General features: G+C 44.5%; 1 protein-coding gene across 6 annotated transcripts in view; it reads left to right on the top strand.

The window, feature by feature from the left end:
- The first annotated feature begins 7834 nt into the window (after positions 1–7834).
- Positions 7835–21539, top strand: part of Cyria (CYFIP related Rac1 interactor A) — a 118832-nt gene continuing 105127 nt past the window's right edge. For 3 of the 6 annotated variants that reach the window (XM_006515246.4, XM_030246977.1, XM_006515247.4), the window contains exon 1: positions 7835–7939. The gene's annotated coding sequence lies outside the window, so the exon portion shown is untranslated. The remainder of the gene's footprint in view (positions 7940–21539) is intronic. The other 3 variants (NM_029758.5, NM_001364432.1, NM_001146119.2) reach the window with 1 other exon arrangement.

Here is a 21539-nt window from a genome sequence, read left to right on the forward strand (position 1 = left end):
ATGAATGACACTAATGAGACAGGTGAAACTTGCAAGAGCCCAAGAAGTGCCTCAAGAAACCACTGCTGCTCTGCCAGGGTCATAGTGGGCCTGTTTGTGGGTTTGTCATCAGCTCCAAAAATAGACCATGTGGGTAATATTTCATCTAATGATGATGATTGTTATTTATAGCCTGCCCCAGCCTGGCAGGCAAGTGTCCCAGAAGAACAAAAAGATGCTCAATATAATTAAAACAAAGAAAACGTAGAGGTGTTGGCATACGAGAAAGGGAGCTATTCACTATCAGAAGCAGAGCAGTCTCTGTTAGATTTGATGAATTATCACTAATGGGATGTTTATTTTAGGATCACACAACATTTGTGGGCGTATTGTTTGATGCATACACAAAAATGCATCCTAATATTTCTCTTCTGGTAAAAACAGAAAATGTTCTGCGCTACTCTTCCAGGTTTGCATTTGTTTCATATCCCCATAAATAATTTGAAAGCAAAATCCTCCTAACATAGAGGAATACAGATTAATTGTATGGGTGCTTATTAAGGATACATTATCTTTCTAACATTGGGAATGCAAATGTGGGGTGTGTGTGCATGTGTGTGTGTTTGTATTTTGCATGTGTATGATTTCTAAATTAAAATTCTGTGATGTGTGCTATGAATTGAATTGGAGTTCAGGAAAGACTTTGTTACATCTCATATGAAAAGGCAGATGTTTTACAAAGGGAGGAGGCTGCAAGGTACAAATGCAGAGAGGTGCCATGTAATAGTTTTCTTTTAAGATTATGGAGACACTAGAGGGAAGAATAATCATGTACAGACAATCATGAGTTCTGTCCTAATGTGATGGGTAGCCATTGAAAGGCTTCAGTAAGGGAACTGCCACACCATGCTTCCTTAAAGAGCATCTCTGGACCTGTAGGTGGACAGTGAATTGAATAAAGAAAGAATATCATTGAAATACCATTCAGAAGCCACTAAAAGTCTTTCATACATGGCTTGTGGTAGGTTATGGGAAGATAAAACAGAAGATAGAGGCTGTGGAGATGGCTCATTTGCATAAGGCTTACTGCACAAGAGTGAGGACTAAGAGCTGGAATACCCAGAATAAGATGACTAGTCCAATTTTTGAGGTCTGGGTTCATGAGAGAGATCCTGTCTCAAAATCAAGTGGGGATTGACAGAGGCAGACAATACACATCAACCTTTTTGTCTACAGACACATTGATACACACACACAAAAGATAAATGTAAATTGTTACTATATTGAGTTCCCTGTAAGATTCAATAATCTAAGGCATTCCTCACATGGTGAAAGAGTTAAGAGAGACAAACACTAGAACTTGAAAAATGTCCAAATGACTGCTTACATAGTGATTGTCACATACAGTCATATATGTGTACATATATACATGTAGCATGGCACACTTCTGTGTTAGAAATATTGCCTGACAAGAAGCCCCATGAAGTCAGCTTAATTGACTGTGGTAAGAATCCTAATGCTATCTTCAAACCCAGATTGTGTTTTCCAGATGCCTACATGTGGCAAAATTTTTGGTAGTCAGAGAAAACATCTTGACCTATGTCTGAACTAAAGTCTATCCACTGTTCATTAATATGTCTCTTGGGAAATAAAGTAACTCTTTGTAAGATGGAGAAGAAGAGTAAAATAAGACGGGAGAGAAGGAAGGAGGAAGAGGAGGAGAAGGAAGCAGAGGAAGATAAGAAGGATGAGGAAGACAGGGAGGAAGAAGAGGTAGATATCCAATAGATTCAAGCTTTAGTCCACAAATGTGAGTCATGAAACCTTTGTTGGTCTTTCATGACTATGATTCAGATTGATGACTTGAATAAGTTATACCAAGCCTTAATTTTCTGAACTATAAAATGGGTACAGTCATAAGTGACCCCTACTTATCTGTTTGTGATGCCACACAGATGATGGGGGTATGCCTTTAAAATGCTCCAACCCTTTGCTCAAGGTTTACTTAGTGTGTCATTACTTTGTTGGTAGTGATTTTGAAGATTATGTAAGCTTCAGGGGTGGTAAGGTTAGATCTCCTAAAGAGGCTGACTCATTTGTCAAAGGCACCAAAATTGATACAATCAGCAATTTTGGATTTAGTTAGCTAGCCAAGTATTGAGGTCAACTAACCTATTAAAATTATGAGAGGATTTGTACTTAAAGGAGAGAAGTCCTTGATAGTAGAGATAGTAGAGAAATACTATTTCTAGTATTTCTATCTAGAAATAGATTTAGGATTGGAAATACAGTAAGAGTTCAAATTTGGTAGCTTGAGTAGCATCCGGCACTGTGCTGGTACTCATTCATTTCATGGATATTTTCTCTTTTGCTCCAATTTCTGTTCATCATAAAATAGGCACTCATTAAATGTCAGTTGCATACACAACTCTTTCTGGCCAGTGCTACGATTAACACTTTCTCAGGTTTGGTACAAGGCTATGGAAAGAGAGAAGAATGCTCATGCCCCATTGCTGTAAGGAGAAAGAAGACTGCCTAGATCTGCCCACAAATTCAGTCTGTCAAGCACCGAAAGTTTTCCTGACTTCCTGGTTTACAAGTGTTCACTTTCTATTAATACTGGTCCATCCTTCTCCCTTTTAATTCTTGGGCTATATGATTTTCTCTGTTACTGACAATCACTTTACTATGCTTACACAACACCTAAGTTATTGACCCCACTTTTCTTTTATGGGTGGATGGATAGATGGATGGATGGATGGGTGGATGGATGGATGTGTGGGTGGATGGCGCCTACATCTATATGCCTGGCTGTGTGCCAGATGAGGGGTTTACTCCAGAGTGCTCCTTATATTCAGAGTTTAGAGATCTAGTAAAACCAAACTGAGTCTTGGACAGCCCTCTGAAACAATCAGACATATTTTGTACAGCTTTATTCATAGGTGTATACATTTTGGCAAACATCTAAAAGAAGAAAGTAGTGAGACTGCAATGAATTGTCCACTTACTTCATTGCCATTTGCTGAATGTTACCTTTTTATGTATTGGATATTCTTTGGGGTGCTTGGAATTATAATACTGATAAAGCATAAATCGTGGCCTCTCAAAGTCCATGATTTGGTTGACAGGCATATGTAGGTTGCTTATTATTTAAGAACTCCATAGTTTTGAATGTATTACGTTGTTGAAACTTATTTTTACATAAGTGCAGGGGGCTTTGAATGGCCTTTGGTTTGGTGACTTAGTCTCTGGGAGCTCCCAGGGGTCCAAATTAATTTATGCTGTTGGTTTGCCTTGTCTGGACTCAGTCAAAGAAGATGCATCTAATCCTGTAGAGACTTGATGCCCTAAGGAAGGGAAATACCGAGGGTGGGGGGAACGGCACCCTCTCAGAGGCAGAGACAAAGGGGAGGAGGAGAGAGGAAGAACTCTGTGAGGAGGTACTGGAAAGGGGACCAACATTGGGGTTGTAAATAAATAATATCATCAACTTTTTTTTAAAAAAAAATGTATTTTTAAAGCCAAACGATCATGGAGCATGCCTCTAATCCCAGAACTTGAGAGGCAGAGGCAGATGATCTCTGAGTTTGAGGCCAGCCTGGTCTACAGAATGAGTTCCAGGACAGACAGGACTACACAGAGAAACCTCTGACTTAAAAACAAAACAAAACAAAACAAAACAAAACAAAACAAAACAAACAAACAAACTTATTTTTAGTGACTGAAGAAATGTCTCAGCAGTTATGAGCATCTGACACTCTTACAGAGAACCTGGGTTTGATTCTAGCTCCCACATCAGGCAGCTTATAATTGCCTATAACACCACCTCTGCGATATTCATTGCCCTCTTCTGAACCCTGTGGGCACTGAACACATATTGTACATATTCTCTCTCTCTGTCTCTCTCTCTGTGTCTCTCTCTCTGTGTCTCTGTCTCTCTCTCTCTCACATACACACACACACATGCCCCCACACATTCACACATGCACGAAATAAATAAATACATATTAAAATCTGATATCTGTCCCCCAAACTAATACTTATTCGTGCTTTTGAGGTTTTTATTTACTTTGTCTGCTTGTTTGTACTGTTTTGCCTCAACCAAATACTTAAGTCACCTTAATCCACATGTTCCTATCGAGGCTGAATGAGATGATGGCCACTGCCTTCTCAGTTCTTCTGGGTTAGCCTGTGTTGTACCGTTCTCATTTCTGTGCTTTTCGTTGACAATTTCACTCTCTAAAGTGGCCATAAAGCACAGAGCCAAGTACGATACAAAGTTTCTCCAAAACAAGAGCCAGGAGGGCTATGATGCTCAACAAGGAGAAAATAGGCACATGAGATCTGACCAGGGAGAGTGCTATTGGCCAGGGTTCATTGCCAGTGAACCAACCATTTATATTATGTGTGGTGTCCTTAAATAGGAAACATGGCTGTTTGGTGACTATTAGGTGTTGATGAAACTGCACCTAGAGACTTATGGCCACCAAATCCTATGTCTCCCCTAGAAGCCATAGTCCACAGTCTGTATCCAACAGTCTCAAGTGTGATGACTCGATAGAACACAGCTACTGTGAATAAGGAGAACTGGCCATTTAATCATCTGATTTCCTAAGCACAGCTAAGTAGGGGTATGAATGAAATGCTTTGGAAAAAGTCCTAACAGGGGGGTTGCTTCTGAGTCCAGCCTTTAAAACTATAAACAGATGTTCCATGGATGATCTGGATGGTGACAGGTCATTCAAGGATTGGAGGATTGAGTTTGAAGAAATTTGACTAGGAAACACCGGACAAATGAGCGTCTAGAAAAGCAATGAGGCCAGAGAACTTTAGTCATAAACCAAGCCACAGGCAGGAGCTTTCAATCACTACAAAGTTTCTCTGCATAGTTGAAGCTATAGTTTTTGTATTAAGGAAATATGCAGCATGTCGGCTGTGAAAATTGGCTCAATATTCATAATCAAACCTAGTATGCTCCTGCTCCATGTTTCCGTAGAAACCCCTAGTTACACAAAGGGACCCTGGCCGGCCATTGGCAAGAAAACTCAGTACTGCTGGAGGTCACTATAATGATGCCGGGGGGGGGGGGGGGAGTACAACATAATTCCTGGTGAGATCAGTGAGCTGAGACAGCAAAGTATTGTTCCCTTGTAGCACATAGGACGGAGAGTACTACAGCGGATCAGGATACAGAGTCCCTCAGTCTCCCCACCATGCCCCTATCTATGAAAGATACCGCCTGCCAGTGCATCTGAACCTAGCACGCTCTTGACATACAGTGCAATTCAGAGCACACAAGAGAGTGACATTCTACACCAGCCCTTCTTTCATAGTTCCAAAGCGGTTGGTATATGTGCTCACATCAATCTCCTAACTCAGGCTTCCTAAGTCCCATTTTGTAGACAATGGCTTCAAATGACAGAATAATCTTTTTAGAGTTCACACAGCTTGTCCCAAGGATCCTTAAGGAATCTTCAGGTGTTTGTTGTTGTTGTTGTTTTTACTTGAGGCTTAGTGGGGACACTGTACAGCTCACCCCACACCGGGTCTCCACTCCCTGCTCCAGTGTGCACGGTCTGCATACTGCAGTACCTCCCTCATCCCGATGTGAACTCTGCTTGTCCTGTTTGCTGCCTGTTGGAGGCTGGGCATTTAACAAGACTCTCAGCATTTAACAAGACGCCCTGAAGCTTCTGGTCTTATGGTAAATTTCTTCTATTCCAGGTCTATGCGGCAACATTTTAATTCCATCCTCCTTCCTGTTCCACCTTGTTATAGCCTGGTCTGACAGAATATCAAAGGCCTGGAACAAGCCCTCAGCCATCCCTTGGTACAGTTCCTGGAATTTAGTTGATGTAGTCTATCAAAACAACAATAAAACAAAACAAAAACCCACCACTCAAAAAGGATGTTCTTGAATTTAGTTGAATTTAGATAGTAAGCTCAGTTCATGTGAACCAGTATATACTGTGAATGAATACCACCCAAAACAAAGTCTCAACTCACCTGCCCCTAATTGACAGTTTAATTTCACTGTAATCTTTATTATGACAGCTTCTGAACTTGTCATTAGCATTACTGATAAAGTTGAAAGACTATTTCATCTGATTATTGTGTCTTAAGAAACACTTAATTATTAAATTCCACACTGATAATTAGAAAGCCCTATTATTTCGTAATGGACTCAGCAATACTACCCAGGTATCCCTCAATTACTGAGACAGAAGCCGCCTCCAAGTGTGCTAAAGTGAACTCGCACACACCAAGTAATCTCTACTCACCAACATGAGCTGTGTTCCTAGAGATGGAAAGGTCTGCTCAGCTTCCAAGATGATATAGTATTCCAGGTATCAATTTGTTATCTGGGGCTGATTCATTCATGACCTCCCCAAAGCCTGGCCAAAGTTGAAGGCAGACAGGATAAGTAAAGGAGAAAAGGTGCAACGGAGGTGTGTGTGTGTGTGTGTGTGTGTGTGTGTGTGTGTGTGTATGTGTGTGTGTGTGTATGTGTGTGTGTGTGTATGTGTGTGTGTGTGTGTATATGTGTGTGTGTATGTGTGTGTGTATGTGTGTGTGTGTATCTATGTCTGTGTATGTGTCTACTTGTGTATATCTGTGTCTGTGTGTTTCAGACAAACAAATCAAAGCTAAGGTCATGGCAAGAAAAATTCTAATAGAGCCATAATAACATAAAATAAACTGTCTTCAGATGGACAAAAAATAAGATGAGTACAGGTGGGGGGCAGGGAGCTTGAGAAACTTATGCAACCCAAGGACCATTTCCATGTAGGAGACTATATTATTCTAACTAGACTGTGCCTGTCTAGATCCTGTCTGAATTCTTGCCAAAACTGAACCAAACACTCTACTGCTAAGCAGTTCCTGGGAGCCTGTCAGAAACGCAGACTATCAAGAGCCTCAGGAGACTTAGGCGGAGTAAATTTGTCATGGGGACTCATACTGGCCTCAAGCAAGGGGATAGAGCAATGCTCTCCCTGAAGCACCTTCCACTGTTGGAGCCCCAGGCTTTTCCTCCTGTTCCCAACCCACAAACTCACTACCCAAAGAAGCCATGGCTGTCAGCACAAGGCCTGACACACTGTGAAGGTTTAATACTGTATAAATTGTATAATGATCTTCTCTGGTTGGCTGACTGGGAAAAAGAGCAGCCAACCTAGGTATCTGCAAGGCAAACACACATACAGGGGCTCTGACTCACAACCTGTTTGGCACAGCTCGGTCCTCTGGGCTTCCGGAATCTCCCTTTCTGTACAAAACCTCCTCGGCAGATGTTTTAAAACAATGATCTGTGACAATGAGAGCTGTAAGCTACTTTCTCCTTACCTCGCAGAATTTTAAATTCACTGTTTAGAAGACCGTTGCATTTCATAGGCTAGGCATCATTTGGGAAGACATTTTTTGGGATCACATTCAATAACGGTGGCCTTTAAAGCTAGGCGTGTGTTACTAGGACAGGCAAGGGAAGTGTGAGAGCAAGCAGGTTCACCATCCAAAGTAACCTGGGGCCAGGGAGGGGGAGCACTAGTATCAGTGTGAGTGTATGCCAGTGGCCTATGGAGAGTGTGTCTTTGGGGGTGTTTTGTTTGTATTTTGTTTGTCTGAGGGGAAAAGTGGGTAATGAAGGAATTTAGGCCTCCTAGTGAATAGCAAGACAAGTGGTCCAGGCAGAGAGTATTAACATTAGCTGGGAGGTACAGTGCTAACTCCTGGGTGCAGATCCTAGTGCCTAGCCTGGCTAGAAGTGAACCGGCCCTCCGGGTGACAGCAGGGTGGGATTCCAAAGCCAGGGAGGGGCGGGCGGGCCGTGGGGCGGGCCGTGGGCGGGGCGGGGCGGGGCTGGAAGTCGACTCTCGGGCTGAGGCTGCCGCCGGAGAGGCATCCACAGCAGCGGAGCGGGCGGCCGAGCAGGAACGAGGCGGCGACAGCGGCTGCGACTCCGGTGAGCGTGGTGCGGACTCGGCTGGGGCGCGGCAGGGATCGCGGGCTGGGACTGGCAGGGAAAGGCGCTGCGGAGGCACAAGGGCCTCCCGGGCGCCGGATTTGGTGGAGCGGGGCGACTGTGGCTCTCTTCGTCCGGCTCGCGACGCCCTGCAGCCCCGGGCGAGGGAGGGAGGCAGCTAGCTCACGACTCGGTCTTGAACTGTTCTTCTTGGTTCCCGAACACAGAGGTCTGTGCGTCCATTGCTCCCTCTCTCCGGGTCTCTCTCCTGATTTTATTTCTTTTCCAGAAGAGTCCCTTCACCCTTCAACCACTCCCACCCCTACCGCCACCCCCCCGCCCCTCCCCCGAACCTTCATCTCCAAAGCTATTCTTCAGGAGACCCGCGATCTACCTCCTCCGGGTTCCCCTGCCAGGGCCATGCCTCTGCTCCCCATATTTCTGTAGCCCCAAGCGTGGATGAAGCCTGTTCTGGCCCCTGCACACCTGTACCCTTTTGCTGCCACCTGCCACAGAGGTGCTTAGCCAGCAGGCAAACTGCTGTGCCTAGGACCTCCTCGCCTCCGCGGTATTCACTCCCCCTCATGCCAGAACTCCTAACTAGAGTCCAGCAGGAGGAGACTTTTCCAAGCTGGAGCTTCGGGAACAATTTGACCCACTTCCCGAGGCACTGGTCTCAGGCCAGCCATGCTTTTTTGTAGACACACCTGTCTTATTTGCCAGCTGAGAGACTGGCAAGAACACCTTTTGACAAAAATGTGCCAGCCTGTCCCCTATTCCTTTTCCAAGCTGTTAAACTTCTTGGCCTATGTCCCCAGAGACGAGGTCTAGGGCATTTGCCATTTAAATCTGCTAAAGCTCTCACCCTCGCCCCCAACCTACATCTCTGTGACGATCCCCAGAATCCTGTCAGCCATTACTGGAAGAGGAAGGGTCCAGTACTGATAGAACCACCATTCTGAGTTTTTCTGGGCATGCTTTCTCCTCCTATGCGGGTGATTACCTGCCTACTTCTTAGAGAACCCCAGGCTCATAGGGCTCCCCTGAAGCCTAGTGGTTTTCTTATTAGAAACTTTCCCTACTCTGACCAATCATCACCTCTTCCAGATTGTCCCATGCTATCTGCACAGTGCTGAGTCTCCAGGGCTCAGGGAAAGCTGGGTTAGCACCATGCAGTTTGAGAACCTGTGCATAGCAGCAAGAGGAGGGTGGCTCCTAGCCAGGCCTCAGCTTTGGGAAGACCAGCCTGTTAGGATTGTTCCCAGTCAGACTAAATTTCACACACTGGTTGTGAGGGCTTCGTGTGAAGAGAGGAGGCAGACCAGGGGCTGTTTTTCCTGCCTGTTTCTGACTGTCTTGTGTTGCTATGGTGACAGTTTTGCCTCTTCCTCCCCCTGACTCTTCTGGGAGCTGGTTTTTATTGGTCTGTTGTCCTGTCTTTTATGGCTCTAATTTCTTCTTTCTACTTGCTCTGAAATAAACAGTCATAAACATGGGCACTGGGCCCAGGCTGGGGGCTGGCAGAATTCACCTCCTGTGGGCCCCTAGCTCCTGTGAGGAGAGAATACTGAACAAGCAGGGGTGGGATAAAGCTACCATGCACTTTCTTGCTCTCAAGCTTTGAGGAGGGGACAGTAGCATCCCGTTTGGTAGCATCCTTCTGGATATGTCAAACACTTGTGATAGCTCACTGGGGAGCTAGTGTTCTAGGGGAAGGGTAGCCCCCATCTCTCACTTTGCATCTGAGGTAAGTAATCTCAGAGCAAGTGAGCTGTTTCCCATGGGCTCCTGTTGATGTGAGCACACAGTCAGCTCTCAGATTTGATCAATGAAGGGTAGTCACAGAGCTGAAACATGGGTCTCTCTGCCTCCCATCCTGCTGTGCTCCCAGATCCGTCTCCTAAAGGACTTCCCTGCACCAGGAAGTAATTAGGAAGGGTTCCAGTCCCCTAACCCTGCAATACATGCTGCCTCCCATGCCCTTTGGACATCCTGAACCCCAAGTGCTGGGGACCCAAGTTGAGAGCAGAGTGAAGCCACTTGTGACTTCCTGTTTTTACTCAGCACTGAGAGGAATTCAGTTTGCTTTTGCTTATGCTCCCAGGGCCTAGATGCAACCGGATGACTCAAGGACAGAGAGCCAGCCCTGAGTAAGGAGTTCCCAGAGAGCTAACCCAGTCCATAGAATCTGTCACCCACTGTCCCCTGTTCGCGACAGTCTGCGGTGAAGCTGCTCCTCCCTTCCTGGTTCTTTTTCTCTTCCTTGCATTTTCTCTCTCTCCCCTTTGTATGGCAAAGTTCCGGCTTGTTGAATTAGAGCAACATGTACAGACAAGGGTATCAACAGCCTCTCGGTCAGCTGTTGACCCAGAGGAAGTCAGTTCACTCACATGGACCTCATTCTATCTTTCAAATAGACTTGAAGCATCTTTATCTTTCCTGTTGGGTGCTGCTTCTTCTTTTAGAGTGAAATGGATTAGACTACCTGCTATGATTTGAATCGTTGGAAGGCTGAAAGACCTTAAGCACCTTAGGTTTTCTTGGGAGATCTTAGGTTAAAGAGATGTCTGAGCCACTGTTGGCAGGTTGAAAATTTTAGGATTTTAAGTCATAATCATTCAAGACTAGTGGCATTTTTTTCAAGTTATTTTGTGGAGTCTTCATGGAGTCTTACTTATACGCTTCATATTTATGTACCAGGTACAGTGCAGGGATCTCAGAGACATGACACCCCCTCCTAAAAATGTGGTCTGGTGGAAAAGGAAGACCTGGAAATAGATTTTGTCATGCAGTCAGAGCAGTGTCTTGACAAAGGGAAAGGTGGTGTGGAGTTCAGAGATGGCTCTTAGTCAGATCATCCCTTAGGGTTGATCAGGTAGCCTCGCTTTGTGACTGAAATACAACTAACCAACTACTGTCATCTTGAAAGGCCCTCATTTAGTCTTCACAGAATCGAGTGATTATCAAAGAGAGCCCCTCCTTAGCTTCTGGTGAGTATATCACAAAGAGGCAGTCCTGTCTGCCTCTGGGAGCTTTGACTCATTCATAGTAGCCTCTGGTTCCTGCTTAACCTTGGTTAAAAATCCCCTCTATGGTGCCACAATAATTGCAAGGCTAGGTCTTAAAGTGACTGGAAAGAGAGAAGATGATGGAATCAGGCATGAACTTAAGCTCTGCTGTAGTGTTTTCTGGCTGTGGGGTCCTGAAAGTCTACCTGAGCTCACTGAGTCTCCATTCTTGTAGCAGTAAAATTCCAATACTTACACTTGTCTTCTTCCAGATTAAATGGTCTTATGTATTTATAGGGCCTGGCATGGTGCCAATCTCACAATAGACTTGCTCTTATTTACTCGTATTGATTAGAGAAGAGTTCTCCTGTTAAGGGGCTTCTGGGTCCTCTCAGAATCCCCAAGGAGGGCTCTCTGGATGAATCCTGGCCCTTGGAGATCCATTCATTATCTAGGAAGGTTAAAAATTGCCCGCAGTCAGACTCCTAGCTTTACTGGTTACTCTTCTAGTTATCTCTCACCAGATAAGCCAGCTTCTCCACCACTAGAGCAAGTGCCAGTCTCTCACACTTTTTGAAGTGGAAATGCACTTCCAGAGTTGCAGGAATGCAGTTTCCCCCCTGTGAGAATCCTTTAAAATAAATGTTTACTCATAAAGAAAATCCTGGACCTGTTTAGCTGCCCCCCGCCCACTTGTTTTTAAATTTATGTTTATACATTTGCTTGTCTCTATTCTAGATTTAAAGAAATGAGGACAGGGAGGTAAAATCGCATCAGCTAGTAAGTGGCAGGGCCAGAATTGAAAACGAGGTCCTGCGTACTCTTTGTGCCATGGCATACAGTCTTGTCATTTTCTTGGCTGGTATGTCAGAGAACCAAAATAAGTGTGTTTGGAGAATACAAGTGGATTTTAGTAAGGGTGGAACTGGTCACTGCTGTAGTAACTCAGACTCATAGTAAATATTTAGAGAGCTTATTAGGGTTTTGCTCTCAGTGCAGCATTAACAAGGCTTTCTGCATCTGGCTGCAGGATTTCTTTTTACAAGTGATGAATAGATGGACACTCTGACACGTCTTAGTCAAGAAAGAATAGTTGATGAAATTCTAAGTGGTTTTTTAATTTTTAAAAAAAATTTTTTGCACAAAGAATGAATTGTTGGTTTGTCAATAATATAACCCAAATCACTGGGCAGGTCAGGGTTTTATCATTGAACATGTGAATGGAAAATATCACAAGTGTTTCCCTGATATGTAGACATAGTGACAAGAGATAGAACAGCGTTGGAACGGTTGAGGACAGGCATTGGGTAGGGAGCTTTTCAAAGACAATGGTGGTGTGGATTTAGTAGGCTAAATTTACAGCTTGTGTCTAGGAAGGTGAGGATGTGAAGTGGTGTGAGCTTTCTTCCCTAGCCTTCCCTAGGTAAGGTAGAAGCCAGCATTTCCTTAAGAGTCCTGCTGCTTCGAGTGCTGAGGACAGGGACCACACTTCCCAGCAGTGTGCTTATCAGGTCCAGCTGAGCACTGCACACAGATGTGGTGCTATTTGCAATTATCTCAGGGCCTGAGTCTGGTGTCTGCTTATTTAATGACTTCACTTTCTAATAAAAATTCTGTATGGCATAGATAATTAGATTTTTAAAATGAAACTGGGAAAGAGAGTGCCCCAAAGAGTTTAATTGCAGTTTTATGATGGATCAAGCATAAAAATGGGATCATTCATTTATATAACCAATGCTTACCATGTGGGCTCTTTCCCTTGGTCTGTGCTGGGTTAAGAGCCTAGGCATCAGTGTGGTATCATCCTGCCCTCAAGTAGTCCCCACTCCAAACGTGAAGCGAAGGAGGAAGCACCTACCTAGGTATGACCAGAGTCATATAACAGTGAGCTAGAGGAGGAGGTAACACGACACAGCAGAGTCCATTCTCCTTTGCCAGCAAGGTATCATCTCAGGGCATCTCAGTTCCCTCTTGAATGCTAAAACAGAAAAAAGTGTGTGCCCAGAACAACTGTGTTCAACTTTTGATGCCCAGGCTAACTTCCAGGGGAAGGGAGGAGCAAGCCCCTGGGCTCCTGCTTCCCTGTCTATAGAACAGGAAGGATTTGATGACTTGGAAGGACTTATCCATGCCTAGTCTGATGGTATTCAAAACCCTTCGGTTTCTCTTACCCAGTGGTCAGGGAAGAAGGTGCCCTGGAAGCTTTAGTGAGCCAGCTTGTTGAGAGATCTGAGGAGACTCAAGGGTACTTCCTGGGAATCCTCTTAGAGACCTGCTCCCTCCCAGAAAGGGAGCCATTTTCTGATTGAGCACCCCCCTCCCCCCCCCGACACACACACACGCACACACACTCCCAAATGGTTGAAAGTCGAAGCAGATGAGAGCAGAAGATGAAGGAAGGTCACTGGAGTGGAGCAGAGCTAATACCACATTCCCGAACTTCCATGAAGGTGAGTGGAGAAGGGGCTGGTCTCCCACATTCACCACCTACAGTCATCTTCTGCTCTGAGTTGATGTCCTTAAAACCTTTTCTGGGGGCGTGGGGGAGCTTGTGTTACTTTTTAAAAACTAAATTAAAATGCACACAAGGAGCTATGAACAATACACTCATTGCAGGGCCTTCAGTTCTTTCCAGGTCATGGGCAATGAGGTCCTAGTCCATGCAGGAGCAGTGATGCAGCTAAATACAAGTGAGCCAGAGTGAGGAGGCAGCATCCCATGCACAGGGCCATGGATGCAGAGTCAGACAACACCATGGATCTTATGCCCCCAGTCGACTCGCTCATGTGCAACCTGGGCTTTGACAAGTTGTCTCTTTTTAAATTTAATTTAATATTTGAGCCTTCTGCATACTTTGGTGCTATGTGGGCTGCAGCATTGATGGAACAATAGAAGATCTTGTCAGCAAGATAATACCAAGCATTTGAAAACCATCTGGGGCAAAGTTCTGAAGGACATGTGCAGCAGATATTAGCTCTGCCTTGTGGCTGGGGAAGCTGACATCCAGAGGTATTTTTAGGAACTTCCATAATGTTGCTTCACTAGGAAGATGGCCAAGATGGCGTTTGCTCCTATGTAAAATGCCTTTGAGAGCCATTTTCTCTCCATCACCCATACTGTAAATAAGAGAGCGCGCATATGTGAGGAATGTGGTACTCATACTCATCTCAAAAAGGTAGCACCTCTGTACTAGGCACCTCCACTCTTTAAAACTGAAATAAACCGAGTCAAATCAAGCTTGTGTTTGAAGTTTCTCCCTGCAGCTGACTGGTGTCTTTCAGGGTATCCTTTGCTCTGACTACCTTGTTTAAGGATGCTATCCGATAGGAATGAGCTGAGCTTGATCTCAGTCCTATTGAGCGATGGGTCCCTCCCAACTGAGGCAGGTGCTGTGCAAGGTCTTTTTCATACTCCTCCCTGGGACAGCTGGCGACCCAGGAAATACAATAGAACTATGGTCTCAGCTTACAGAATGACAGAGTCAGTTGTACAAGAATACCCTTGGTGTCTTTATCCTAGTTTGAGGGGGGTATGGATGGATGGGTGGTTGGATTGATGGATGGATGGAAGAGAGATGTTACAATAGGAAAGATGCAGAGGAGAAAGAAGAAATGAAGGTAAAAAAGAGAAGAGAGATGAGTATGAGAGGGGGAGGGAAAGAAGGAGGGAATGTGATATATGTATATATCTCTATATAGATATAGATAGATAGATACAGAGAGAGACAGAGAGAAAGATAGAGACAGACAGACAGACAGATTCACTCCACAATTCTGAAATCTAGAGTAATGACATGTACCTGGGAGTCTGAGCTTCTTTGAAGCAAACAGATGAGTTGGAATCTTTGCATTTCCCTTGGTCAAGTCCCTGGAGCTTGTGAAGTTTTCCTGTTTGTACATGGTAGGTGATGATGTTTGTGTATCATGGGTACTATGAGGGGTATGTGGATTAAATATTTATCAGGTACTCTTTTTGCTTGGGTTTTAAATAGAATCTTGGTTTGAAAAGTTTGGGCCACTCTTGTGGGTTCCTCTTTGGTATTCCGATGAGAGCTGCCACAAAAGTTCCCCCTTTCCTTTGACAACCCATCTCTGAATCTCCCCCTGAAAAGTCCCATCCTACAGGCTCCCATCACTAGCCTGTGAGCTGTCCCTCCATAGCACACACACAAAATAACCTTCCTTTAGTATTGCTGGGTCCTAATAAGGAAAACCAAGAATCAGTCTGTGCATGTCTGTTATCAATCTCCTTGCTCATTTCCTTATTTTTCAAACATCTTTTTTTTCCCTAGTGTGTTGAGATTTTAAAGCTGGGCTCTTTAATACCTCCCCAAGAAATAAATAGGGTCAAAATCAATCTTCTGACATATCCACATCTTCTTATTGTTGAGTCCAAAATTTAAAAAAGCTCTATCACTATTTTGGAACTAAAAGCTAGCCCAATTTTATGGGAGGCTATTTATGACTCTTATAGGTCTCATTTGGGATAAATGAGATTTTCAGCAGATAGATGAGTGCTTCAGACCCTCCTGGGGGAGCACATAAGAGGTAAGTATGTACTTTGTTCCTTTCTGAAGTATGGAGAACACTGAATTTAGAGGCACGTTAGTTCTGAGAAAATCGTTCCAGTGAGGACAGATGGGCTCTAGTTGCAAATGTCTACAGGAGTTCACAGTATCCCTAGGGTTAGGAAAAACCAGCAGCTGGTTTTATCTCTGGAGAGAGGACGGCTCACTGGTTATGCTATTGGCATGTCATGTGGGAAGAGGATCATCTCGGAATAAAGAACCTCAGTTGAGAAAATGCCTCATTTAGATTTGCAGGTAGGCAAATCCGAAGGACATTTCCCCAATTAATGATTGACATGGGAAGGCCTACTTCCTGTGTGCAGTGCCACCCCAGGGCAGGTGGTTCTGAGTGGTACAAGAGAGCAAGCTGAACAGCCTAGGAAGGCATGTGCCTCTGTAGTTTCTGCTCCAGGTCCTGACTCCCGTGTTCTTGCCTTGAGTCTCTGCCCCTGACTTCCCTCAATGATTGGCTATGATTGGAACCCTTTCCCCCGCATAGCAGGTAGTGCCCATAGCTGCTTTAGGTCATGGTGTTTATTGCAGCAATAGAAAGCAAACTAGAACAGATGGAATAGCCACATAGTTCACTCCATTCTAATCAGAAGTCCCAAAGGCCACTTTCCTACCTTTTCACTTTAGAATGTATTATGTGACCACATTGTTAAGAGGAGAGCACAACCAACGATTTGTTCCAACATGGCTTCCAAAAGTTTCAAAAGGACAAGGCAGTTTTCCAAGCAGAAGTTTCTTAGAAGTAGAAAGGAGTGGGAATTTTGTTGTCTTTTTTTTTAACCAAGTGTGGCATTAGGGGAAGACAGAAGGGACTTTTTCTGTCTGACTCATCATCATTTTAGCCTTGTGAGGAGGAACCAGGCTTGAAGAGGGAGCATGGGGAAGTGAGAAGCCCCAAGCAGAGCGTGAGAAGGTCTTGGCTCTCAGTTAGGGCTTGCTCTTGACTTACTGAGTGACCTTGGACTCGTTACTTCCTTTCTCTCTTCCTAGGAGCCAAGTTTAAGTAAATGCCCTTTATCTTTCTTTGAGCCTGGGTCTGGATGCCAAGGCCCCAAAGGATAAGAGTGAGCAGGGAGACACAGTAATTGCCTTCTAGTGGACTCTTCCTGTGGCTTCTGTTCAACCCATGCAGACTTGGAGACACAAGAAGGCCTCTCAGAGCTTTACATCTTTCCTTTAGTTGCTGCTTTCCTGATGCACTTTGTCCCCAGAACCTTCACTGTCGTCCCTATGGACAGTACTTGTTGGCTGATGGACTGACCAAGAAGATGGTAACCACAGCCCCAATATGGCCATTGTCAATGGTTGCATGGCTCTCTATAATAACAAGCTGAGAACACACTGGGGATTGCGGTGGCAAAGAAGGCTGGAACAGTTCCCTCTTGGGGAGTAGAGGACCAAGGTTAGGTCTACTGAGGAAAATGAAAGGGTGCAGAGTCCAGTGTTAAAGTCCACATTTTGTGGATCAGGTACTTAAATAGGTACATTTAGGCAAAGAGCTTATATAACCAATGCCCAAGTGACCCTTGATCCTTTGTCTCCTTCTCTTTTGAGTTTATGCTTAGTGTGTGTCATCATTCTGACTTTACCCCGTTGGAAGCTGACTTATTCCAGGATCCATTAGGTATGACAAGTTGTAGTTCGACATTCTTTAGGGATCATCTGGAGGAGGTTCTTCCTCGGCCAGAACTGTGACAGGATCAGTGCTTTTAACCTAACAGGCAGTTTCCACAGTGTGGGGTCTGGGACCTTCAAAGCCTCTGACACAGACTCTTTGAGTTTGTGGAACTATAAATAAGGCAGAGCACACTCTAAAATATTGGACTTTATCTGTTCCAGAAGCTTCTCTGTGTATGTGTATATTTACTTATTTAGTGTGAGTGTGTTTCTCATATAAAGTGAGTTTACTTATTATTTACATATTTGGTATGAGGGAAAGTATGTTACTCATATGCAAGTCTATTTATTATTTACTTATTTAGTGTGTGTGTGTGTGTGTGTGTGTGTTGTGTACATGCATGTTGGCATACACATGCAGGCTCACCTGCCAGGATACTTGGGTGTTGAAGTTAAGGGGAACCTGTGGGAATTCATTCTCTCTCTTCACCATATACGTTCCAGGGATCAACCTTAGGCCATTAAGCTGAACAGCAAGAGCCTTAACCCACTGGACACACTCACCATGCCTGTTGTGTTCATATAGTAGGGCGTATGTGGGAGGTGTGTAAGTGTGTAGAAAGTGTGTGCTTGAGAGTAGGCCAAAGGTGTAGAACGAGTATGTGTGTACTGTAATGTGCATGTACATAGTTTGTGAGTGTTTGTGTGTAATCCGCATGGTTTGTGTGAGACAGCATATTGTTTTGCTACATGCTTTGTGTTTGTGCAAACTGCGAGTGTATATGCCCTATACTAGGTGTGTGAATATATGAGAGAGAATGGATATATATGAGAGAGATGGATGTGCTGCATGGATGTGCTTTGTCTGTGCTGGGTGTGAACCAGCGTGCATATTGGGTTGTGTGTGGATGCCCATGCTGGGGGCATTTGTGTGTTCTTTCAGATCTAGGGCAGTGTTGTTTCATGCAGGGCCTTCCCAGGTTTCACAGACATGGCTTTGGCTCAAGCCAATCCTTGCCTTTGTGTGGCTCATGAAAGAAACTGGCTTCTCAAGAGCTCCCATAGCTCAAGCTGAGGGACCTTCTAGGACATTTTAGGCACCAGTGACCACAGGAAAATGCAAAGCTGAAACTAAGTGGCAGAATGCAAGTCAATCATGCCTCCTAGGGACAGTGTCTAAGCCTTCTGCTTCAGAGACAGACCCTTGTCAAAATTCATTCTTGTATATATAAAATACATATCTATTTAATTCAAAGCATTTGAGTATGGCTTTGAAAAAAAAGAAAGAAACTTGAATACAGGTTTCAAAAGTATAGGAGACTAAACATATATTTCATTTTGCTTAACATGGTCCGTTGCTAGAAGTGGGAAAGATGGGGAAAGAGGAGAAGCTGTTGGGTTGCCTCTGCCCTATGTAGCTAGGACTTGCTCTGTCTTTGCTTCCTGTGTCTTCTCACAGGTCAAATCAGCTGGGGAGTGAGAGGTAGCAGAGTCTGGGACTAGCTGTGAAAGAGAGGGAACAGAAGCAAAGATAACGCAGAGCTGCACAGTTCTGCCTCCTGAGCTGACGGCGATTAGGGAGAGGTTGTGGCCACAGGAAAGCTTGGTTCTGAGCCTGGTTCTGCAGCCGATCTGGTACAGCCTGGGAGGTCCATCTTCCTTTCTGAGCCTCACCTCTTCCACCTCTAATTCGAGAGCTTAATCAGGTGTCCCTTGAAGCTGGACTGGGAGACAGACCTGACCCTGCACACCAGTCCCAGAGGCTTTTGAGGCAGGTGGGTGGGAGGCAGATCTGTTTTCAGCCCGAGGTTATTGTGGAGAGCCTCAGTGTGTAAAATGGAAATTGGGGTTCCCTCTAAGTGTGAATGTGGGGATGGATATGAATATACCAATAAGGATACCAGATTATATACATAGCGCTTGCTTGCTCCCCACTTTAACCCTCTGTGTGCTGGAGCCCTTCCCTGGACACCACTTCCCTCTTTTCTCCTCTATTCCCCTCTTCTCTTTTCCTCTTACCTTTCTTATCCACAGTGTACCTACTGGCACTTACTAATAAGGTAGTGAGTTTTGCAAATTTCTCTGTCAAACCTCAAATTCAGCAGCTAGTTTGAATAGCGCGTATAAACTAAGACACCTGCAGGGGGCTTCCTATCACATGTGATGCATGTGAGGGTCTTCTTTTTTCTAACCAATAACTTTTAGGTTACCTAAACCCAAGTTGACCCCTAAGTTTTCAAAGAATCCTCAAACCTTCTACTGTATTAATTAAAATGAGTTATGTTCTTCGGCAAATGTTTAGCCATCAATAATGAGCATTGATTATCTTGCTGGCAGTCTTTTTTATATACTTCTCAGCCAACAGATTCTGGCAAGGCACATCTTTATTCCTCCTTCAAGACATGGTGACAAAGAATGCATTTTTCCCTGAAATTGCATGAAGATAGAAGACTCAAAGTGGGCAGCATAAGTGGGGTGCAGTCTGTCTGTCTCTGAATGATGTCTGCATTCCCATACCACACAGCCCATGATGGTTCTAGGTCACAGGGTTTTGTTTGTTTTCTTTCTTTCTTTCTTTCTTTCTTTCTTTCTTTCTTTCTTTTTTTTTTTTTTTCAGGAGAAGACATTCTCACTTTCTGCTTTCTGTCCATAGCTAGTCTCTTAACCTTCAGAAAATACAACCCCAGATTGATTTCTTTGCCTTTTTCCCAAATGGAGTTTCATGCCCCCTCCCGACCTTAATGAATGTAAATTTCATGCAAATAGTATCTTCTGTTTGCCACGTGCTTCCAAAGTGCCAGACGCTGCTCTGGAAACTTTCACATGTGTCAGGTGACAGGAGAGGGTGCTGAGTGCTTGCTATGTTGTCGGAGCAAAGCTTAGATGCAGTGTTGCCTTATTCCTCCCCTCCCCCAACCCCCCCAAGGCAGACTGCATAGGAAAGGCATGGCTTGCTTTCTGCAGGAGCCATTCACAGAGCGCAGTTCAGAGAATATTTGGTATTTTGCCCTGTCCTGGAGTTTAGACATCCTTATTACCGCCCTGGATCAGGTCCTGATGACTCTTTAGCTCCCACCGTCACTGTAGTCACTGTACTGGGCTTCCCCAGTTTCTTTCTGTGGTTAAAACTCAGGCCCTTGGCTTGGAGAAAGACATGCTGCCTTTTGGCCTCTCTCATGTTACATCAGCCCACACTGTGGTTGGCATGATTTTTACTGTTGGAAAATCCTTTTTTTAGTGTTATGGCTCAAATAGTCTTGCATATATTTTGTATTAGCTTCATATTACAAGAGAAAGAGATGGAATATGATTTTCCTTAAATCACACACGAGTTGCATCCCCTTTCCAAGGTGCTGTCTGTACTTCAGCAGATTCTTAGGGACTCATTTATAATAGACCCTTCCTCTTTTCCCTACCAAATTCATCCATCGATTCATCCATCCACATGTTTAATGGGTATTTATTGAGTATCTATAATCAGGTACTTTTCTTGAGGGGCAGTTTACCAGTGACCCAGACAGATAAAACTCCCTGGCTTCACAGATTTGATTATATTCCGATGGAGAAAGATGGGCCATGACACATAAGCAAGTAAAGTAAGATAAGAAAATACCACGAAGTAAAGTGGCTCTCAGATGATTCTAGAGCATTGGTCCTCATCCTGCAACCCTTTACAGTGCCTCATGCTGTGGTGACCCCAAACCATTAAAATTACTCTCGTTACTTACTTCATAATCACAATTTTGCTACTGTTATGAATCGTAATATAAATATCTGATATGCAACCCCTGTGAAAAAGAATCATTTGTCCCCAAAGGGGTCCCGACCCACAGGTTGAGAATCACTGGTGTAGAGGGTGAGGCTTATCTGAGAGGAAGTGTAGTCACTATTTTGAGCAAGATGGTCAGGGAAGGCCTCACCATAAGGTGGGGACTATGAAGACCTGAAGGAAGTGAGAAAGTGAGTCTCCTATTCATAGTCAGGGGGAACCATTGTCCATGATAAAGCCCAGCAAACACCCAAGCAGGGATGAAGTGTTCCTGGCCAGATAGCAAGCACAGCTGAGGGAACTTGGTGGGTTTCAGGTGATGAGGTTGCCGGCCAGCCTGGGGTTTTAGTACCTTCTGCCTCCCTCTGACTGAGACTGTAGACATCTGATTTAGTGTTAACTGGTTTGTCTGACTCTAGACTGTGCACCTCAGAAGGCAAGCCTGGGCTGGTTTGTAACCACATCTCTAGCTCACTTCTGGAGGCCTGGGGCAGGAAGAAAGTTTTCTGATCTCTCTCTCTCTCTCTCTCTCTCTCTCTCTCTCTCTCTCTCTCCCTCCCTCCCTCTCTCTCTTGCTCTCTCTCTCTCCCTTCCTCCCTCCCTCTTTCTTTCTTTCTTTCTTTCTTT

Source organism: Mus musculus, chromosome 12, assembly GCF_000001635.26.
Source record: "Mus musculus strain C57BL/6J chromosome 12, GRCm38.p6 C57BL/6J".
In the NCBI taxonomy this organism is placed as follows: domain Eukaryota; kingdom Metazoa; phylum Chordata; class Mammalia; order Rodentia; family Muridae; genus Mus; species Mus musculus.